Here is an 8,649-nt window from a genome sequence, read left to right as displayed (position 1 = left end):
TTTGAGCCTAAAAGTTAATCTTTTAAAATTTTCTTGTATTTATGATATGTTAACCTTTTGAACAACCTTGCTTTGAAAATTTGGAATCAAATTAATAAATACAAAATGGTTAAAACAATGCCTGACGGCTTGAATTGATTTTATCAATATGAACCCATGGAAGAAAATCATTTGCCATGCTTGGGCTTATATTGGTATAGGTATGTTACATGTTGAATATGCTATTATGACTTATTCTTGATGAAAATGAATGCATGAGTAAATGCTTCAATTTGTTGATCTTATGTGCTTGCATAGATGACATTATTTCTTGATAATGAAATGTTTGTATGGTCATATTGATTACATTGTTTCTTTAACATTTGAAATGTTAAAATGCATGGTCTAGAATCAATTTTTGGAATATTCTTTATAATTGTTCTTAATTGATTATTTTAAAATTGATTTGTTGATTATGCATATGAAATTGATTATGATGAACACATTAAACTTCATAAAAATATTTTTAGCTCATCTATATATTTGGTCGAGTCACATGCTTACATGATATCTCATCTTGCTTGACCTTAAGATTTGAAGTCTATAACTTGACTTGAGTTATGTTCTTGAATGAGAAACTTAAAGTGTCAAGTTAAATCATAATATACTATGATGACATAATTGAAATATTTTTTAGCATGCATTTAAATGTTAACTAAGTCTTCCTTGAGCTTAAATGATTGCATGATCTAAAGACTTTGTGTGCATCCAACTTGAGCTTGTAGGTTACCAATTGAATGCTCATTTCTTGAATTTTGACAATTGGTATCCATTGATGCTTAGATGCTTACTTTAGATATATTCATGACTTAAGTGCTTTATTTCTATTATCTAATAACAAGTGGTATCACTCATGAAATCATCTCACAAGCTTTCAAAGAATGCATATTTGGCTAAGAATGCTAGAGCAAACATGCCTTGAAATGTCATTTGAATGTTGGAATAAGGCAAAGAGGAAATAGCTAGAAAGAAGCACCAAAAAGCTAAAGAAACCTTAAGACACAAGCGAATAGTCTATCCTAGAGAAGCTCAAGTCGATCTAAAGGCAGAAAAAGCGCAATACTTAAAGATTATAAAGCCATGGTCGACCCTAAAGATTTTGTAGTCAACCTAGTTCTAGAAAGCTTAAGAAAATCACATTTTGAGCAACCATAGTTGACCTTAAGCCAAACATAATCAACCCTGACAAGTCAAAGGCAAGAAAAAGTCAAGAGTACACAGCCATATTCAACTATAGAGGAAGCATTCTAGACTATAGTAACTCAAACTTGTAAAAAACACACTTTCAAGAGATGGGTTGACTAAGGAAAAATACACTCAACTATGAAAGTGGTAATTTAAGAAATTTGAAGAGCACAATGAACCATAGAAGCACTAAAGTCAACCTTCAAGCTTTAGCAACAGTTAAATTTGGTTCAAACTTATGTCTAACAACTCCAATCATTGCCCTAGCTATAAATAGATTCATTTAAGCCATTTTGAAGTAACAAAAGACCTAAGCCAAAGTTTCAAACCCTAGAGAGACCTTTAAAAGCTCATCTTCCCTCTCTGGCTTCTTTTAGTCTTCCACCAAGCTTACAAAGTTGAATACTTATTTCATTTGAGCTGATTTTTCTTCTTTCATTACACTTAACCTAAAATCTCTAGCATCCTGGCAAATCATTGTTATTACTCCTTTGTACACACATTTTGTAAAGGTTCTAGCTTAACCTTGAAAATCTATTTATGAGGGTTTATGGTTGAACCTTTAAAAGCCATTATTGGTGGTTTATCGTGTGATCCCATTAAAAAGCAAGAATCACTTTGTGGATTATGTAAAGGTTATCACTTGATTCGGTGAAAAAACCAATGTAAAGGTTATCACTTGATCTCCGTTAAAAAGAAAGAATCCCTTTTGTGGGTTGTGTGTGGTTATCACTTTGTCCCATTAAAAAATCAAGAATCCTTGATAATGGATTGAAATTCATCAGTTGCCAAGGGAGTAAATGTAGGCATCAAAAAAGTCAAACCATTATAAATTCTTTGTGTCTCTTTTATTTTTTTGCATTATTATTTATTGCTTATATTTTGTCTTAGAAAATTTATTGTTTTTAAACTTAAGAAAATATTTTTCCTTTACTTTTCATAGTTTGCATTTAACTTGGGAAGGATTTTTCTTTGGTATATTATTTCTACTTTTAGTGATTTGTTGCTCGAAACTTGCTTTGGATATTAAAATTTTTTTTGCTTAAAAAAGTTTTGATTTTCATACTTCGATTTTAAAGAAATTTTTAGTATACCAATTCACCCTTCTCTTGATATATTGTTCACTTTGAGACTTCTAGACTAACACATAATATAATAAAATATAATTTTATAATACCTTATCATCGACCTTACTTTTCCTCAATTTTTCTATAATTAAGCCCATTTAGTCAGCACTCAAAGTATGGGCTGTCACAACCTTCAAGCTTAGACTAGTAGCCAAGGGTTTATCCAGAGACTAACGATTGACTATGAGTAAACCTTCTCACCGATTGCTATGCTTAAATCCATCAAGATGCTTTTATTCATAGCTACACATCTTGATTATGAGAAATGGCAAATGGATGTCAGGATCGCATTTTTAATGGGGATCTAGAAAAACACATTTATATGCCTCAACCAGAAGGTTTCATTAAAAAAGGCCATGAGCATAGGGTCTATGAATTGCATAGGTCCATTTCTGGACTTCAACAAGCATTTAGGTCTTGAAACATAAGATTTGATACTGCTATCAAATCATGTGGTTTCCAACAAAATGTAAACAAACCTTGTGTCTATAAAAGGATAGAAGATAAAAAGGTTGTTTTCTTGATTTTTGATGTCAAGAACATTCTACTCATGAGGAATAATATAAGAATGTTGTCAATAGTTATAGGTTGGCAAAACCAACAATTTGACATGAAGGCTTTGGGCAAACTAGCTATGTTCTAAGGTTCAAACATGTAAAGGATTGTAAAAACAAGTTGATAACATTATCCCAAGCATTTTACATAGACAAGATTTTGGCCAAGTTTTCTATCAAAGATTCTAAGAAGGGTTTTATGCCCTCTAGATATGGAATCAATCTTTCTAAGGAAATGGCTCTCAAAACTCCACAAGAATATGAAAACATGGGGCAAATTCCTCATGCATTTGTTGTTGGAAGTTTCATGTAAGCTATGTACTGGGCGAGATATCCACCATGTAGTTGAATTGGTTAGTAGGTTTCAATCTAACCTAGGCATGGAGCATTGAACTGCAATCAAGTGCATCTTCAAATACCTTTGTAGAATGAAGAATTACATGCTTGTGTATTCTAGAAGTGACCTTATAATAACATGGTACATTAATTGAAATTTTCAGTCTGACGTTGATTCTAGGAAATCAACAATAAGATCTGTTTTCACCTAGGGAGGAAAAGCCATAGTTTGGAAGAGTGTTAAGCAATCTTATATTACAAACTCTACTATAAACGCAAAGCATGTTATGACTTGTGAAGCTGTAAAGAAAACTATATGGCTCAGCAAGTTCTTTATGGACCTTGATGTGATTCCAAATACAGACATGCCCATTAAACTTTATTATGATAATAGTGGAGTAGTAGCTAATTTAAAAGAACTGCAAAATTACAGAGCAGCAAAACATATTGAGAGGAAGTATCATCTTATTCGAGAAATCATACAACATGGAGAAATACTTGTCAAGACAATTCAAACAAAGCAAAACCTTATTAATCTATTCACAAAGACTCTAACACTAAAGAACTTCAAAGGTCAACTAGAAGGTTTTGGGATAAGTGATATGTCATACTTGCTTTAAAGAAAGTAATGGATTGTTAGGAATTTAAGAATACAATGCTCTAGAAAGCAAGTATTTTCTCATGATTATATTCCATTTATTTTATTTCTAATGAATGTACATTTTGATAATAAGAAAAAGAGTTTGTTTTAAGTAAGCATTTATTATCTAGTTATAAATGTAGCTTGATTCTATTAAGATATTAAAAACATCTGCATGAAAGTCATGCATGAGAGACATGTATTTTAATTGAATCTAAAAATAGTTCATAGCCATATAATAAAGTTGGTCACTTTTTTATGTTAAGGCTATAGTGTCTATATTACTTCCAATGAAAAGAATCAAAATCTTGATGTATAGTGAACTGTGTTCTATCTCCTTATAATCTTTGATATACCATAAGCATGATCATCTTCATGGATTGATCTAGACTCCATATGTTGGGAATATAATTGAGGTGTGCATTCAAGAACATATATCCAAATAGTGGAGTTCATAGCATTAACATCACTTCCAATGATTTCAGGAATATTGTTGATTAATCTGGGCTTAGTGGATTAATGAATCAGCTAATCATAGCATCTTGATACTCAAAAGATTATCTCTAGAGTATTGGATCACCGATTTGAAGAAATCTAAAACTAAGGGACAAAATTGACATAAAGGGTAAAATGATAAATTCACCTTTTGTCATTGGATATTTATGAGGGTTCACAACATAAGTTTTGCAATTTGGACAACAAATATTGAATATTAAATATTGGATCATTTTTATAATCGTAGTGTCACATTACATTTTTTAAAGGGATCTTGATTGGCGCACAGACCTAGACGAGCATAATACGTTATGCCTAACCAAGCCTTTTATCATAACCTCATTAACCATTCATCATTACATGTGGAAGCATCTTATAACTTCTATTTACATACAAAATCATCATGCATGCCTTCATAATACTCATTATACAATTAAGGAATTTCTCAACTTGATTGTACAAGCTTAAGCATTTGGTATGCATATATATATAAGAGAAAAGGCCACTATCATAGTGCACATTAGCATTTGCCATCAACAACACCCTCAGGTGTCCATGAAGGCTCTCAAGCCATCCTCATAATCTCAAACATAACATTTTCAATATAAAACACCCAACATTGACAACATTAACATAAACAAGTTCATAGTCTATAAACACAAACATTAAGTAAAAGACCGACTCATCAGTGGAACATGATCGACATTCTAGGCATCAAGTGGCTACTAGACACTTACCAAAGAATGAAGACTAGACACTGGTATCTGCAATATTGGCTGCTATCAAATGTTATCAGTGATCTACAACACAATAAATAGGAAAAAATAACGTGAGTCACAAAGACTCCATGAGTGGATACGAGAAGGACACAAGCTAAGGGAATAAAAATATTTTGTAAATATGCACTTTTAATCCCATGAAATTCATAAATGATTTAATCATGGAATTCATAAAACATCTTATTTGAACATATTTGAATAGCATTCCTTTGAAAACATGTTAATATAAACCTTTGGGAATCCTTTACCATTGAAATTCTCATCAAATTCAATCAAATAACTTATTTTGCACCAAATGTATCGATACATCTTGAATGTATCAATTCTTTCCAGCATCAATTGATACATTAGTAAAATGAATCAATACATTTCACACAAAAAGCCTGTTGAAGCATTATGTTTAGAATGTGTCGATACTTAACTTAGATGTATTGATACTTTCAGCCCATAACCCTAATTTCTGGGAAAAATCCTCCATTTTTATCATTCTTTAAGTTGCCTTACCTCATAAGACTTTCTCTAAGGCTCAGTTTTTTCATTAAGCGCATTTTCATGTCATCATAGAGTATAACTCATGGACAATGCTTAAACAACATTAGTATGCAACATACCATAAACATAATAATTATGATCATTTCATTAACATTAAACTCATACTTTGTAATGGTACATCCCCCATTACCTTTGCCGGCAACATACACCCCCATTGCCCTTGGGCATTTATGATGCATCATAAGAGTGAAGTCGTCACTTGCACCCCATGAGAGTGGAATCAATCAAACTAATAGATTTCTCACACTCGTAGCATTAGGCATGTGGAATGTCCTACACATACAAGCTTAGTCATCTCATAAGTTATATGGAAAATACATCATATACACAATGTCATGGCATTCATCATGCTTTCTCAATTATATCATGTAGTATATGGAATATGCATCATATACATAATCTCATGGCATTTGTCATACATGCTTAATCACTTCATATCATATATGGAATTTACATCATATACCTAACCTTATGGCATTCATCATACCAAATATGCACATTATAGCATCTATAAATTAACGTACAATATCTCGTACCCACACTAGTCTGAACACTAGAGTAATCGAGTGGACTTCAAACATATGGTGCTTGTCCCCCTTGTTGAAAACTAATACATAGTAGAATATTTACATACATAATAGATTCATAAACAATTTGAAAACCATTGTATCAATCATATCAAAATCACTAAGAATTTATTTTTCTTAGAAATCGTTTTTCATTCTCGAAACTCAAATCTTTTGATAAACCATTCACTAGTGAAGACCACCTATGGACATCATGAACAAATACCGATACATTTGAAATAGAATGTAATTTCTAATACAGATTGCTTATAAAACCTACCCAGCTTATTTACATTAAATACCATTTTAGTAAATGTCCTTATATTTACTTTTTTCCTTTTACTCACCATTTAATTAAGACATATAATGTAAATAACCAAACACACCCCCATATGGATCTAATAAAAATATCACAAAAATCAAAATCCATAAGAATGAAAATCTAAATTTTTGCCTCAAGAATGAAATCGAAAATGTTTGACTAAAATTAAAATTGTGGCTCCTATTTATCATAGCAAACATACTCCAAAAGTTATGAAAAAATCATTTTTGGTCATTTAAAATCAAAGGGAATCATTACCACCTTTTTTATTTCTAAAAGATTGTTCTATAATAATCACATATTTTGACCCCTTCAAAACATAAAAAATCTTATGCTTCAAATGTGACAGACAACTAAAAGTGTCAATCAATCCTTTTGAAGGTGAAAACTTTGATGTTTAAAATATGTAATCAATATGCTCACTGAAGGGTTTCCTAACTTATCTTCTTACTCAAGGTGGGATTTCACATTCTTCCCCTACTATGAAAATTCATCCTTGAATTTAATTAATGCACTAATTTTATGGAATAAGTGCAGATACTTCAGGCGCATGTCATCCTTAGCTTCTTTAGTCACCTCTTCGTTCAAGTGATTGTGCCATTGTACCTGAATCAAGCCTATCTCTTCGGAGCGTAACTTCTTCACTTGTCTATCTAATAGGGCTACTGGTACTTCTACATAACTCAAATCATCTCCCAATTGTAAGGCTTCATGTTTTATCACATGCGATGGATCTAGTTAGTATTTCTCTAGTACCGACATATGAAACCTAGGATGAGCAATAGTGACATCCGATGGAAGTGCCAATCGATAAGCCTTTTCCCCAACTATCTCTAGAATTTCAAAAGGTGCAATATACCTTGGGCTTAGCTTGCCATTCTTACGAAACCTCATAATGCCTTTGATTGGCAAAACCTTCAAGAAGACATGGTCACCAACCTCAAACTCCAACTCTCGATGTCTATGGTCGACATATGACTTTTGGTGACCTTATGTTGTTAACATCCTTACCTTAATCACCTTTATCTTTTCGGTGGTCTCTTGAACTAACTCAAGCCCAAGAAACATCCTAAACAAGAGTATATGTGTTGATTTTGCTGGGATTTAGCTTCATGCTCAAACATGAAAATAATAAAGAAATTAAAATATAGTGTTGTGAAAAAATAAAATATGATTTAATCAAAGAAAAAACTAAATCCCACAAGATCAATGTTTGTGTTTTTTTCATGTAATTTTCAAATGAAGTATGAACATTCATAGGTTGAAGAGTTACATATCTTGCTCTAGATATTATAATCAAAAGCTAATTACATCCAAAATGCTTGTGATGAACCAAGTAACTCGAAAAAAGAATAAAACTATCTAAAATATTGCAATCAAAATCTTTGCTTCTTCACTTTTAGGATTTGTCAAATCATCAGCCACACCCAAGTGTTTGGCTTCTAATAGTAATCCACACAATGACTGAATAAATCCTTTTCAAAGGTAAGATTTTACTTGTGCTAGCAAGTTTGGTTTCTAAAACAAAAAGGCCAAAAGTTCTTGCCGAATCTTATTTCTGTCAAATAAGGAAAACTATTTTTCTTTTCTTATTTTTATGAAATGGCTAAGAAGTGGCTCAAGGCTTAGAGTTTAAGCTAGCTAACATAACATATTTATAGACGTAAACTAAGCTATAACCCTAGACACAACATTTGTATTTTTGTTCAATTAAGTCTTTATAAACTTAATTAAATTTCCAACTTTATTTTGGTCTATTTCAATTAAGTCCAACTTAACTAACTAATTATCCTTGTTTAATCTCAATCATGTCACTTAATGTGTGTGACCATTTAGGCTTCTAACATGTTGGTAATAAATATAAATTAATAAATATAAATCATAATCAAATATTAATTTGATAATTGATTTAAATTTATAAATCATGAGATGCATCTAGCAATACATCATGACCACCCAAATGTAAAAAAGTCAATTAAAGAATTTGACAAAGCCTTTTAGTAATAAAACTCTCAATGCAATGCGGTCTTTTCATCAAATATCTCGAATATGTT

The sequence above is a fragment of the Theobroma umbraticum genome, unplaced genomic scaffold, assembly GCF_002168275.2.
Source record: "Theobroma umbraticum cultivar Fairchild unplaced genomic scaffold, ASM216827v3 scaffold_86.0, whole genome shotgun sequence".
Taxonomy (NCBI): Eukaryota; Viridiplantae; Streptophyta; class Magnoliopsida; order Malvales; family Malvaceae; genus Theobroma; species Theobroma umbraticum.
The sequence above is the reverse complement of the archived record's forward strand: the minus strand, read 5'-3'. Positions refer to the sequence as shown.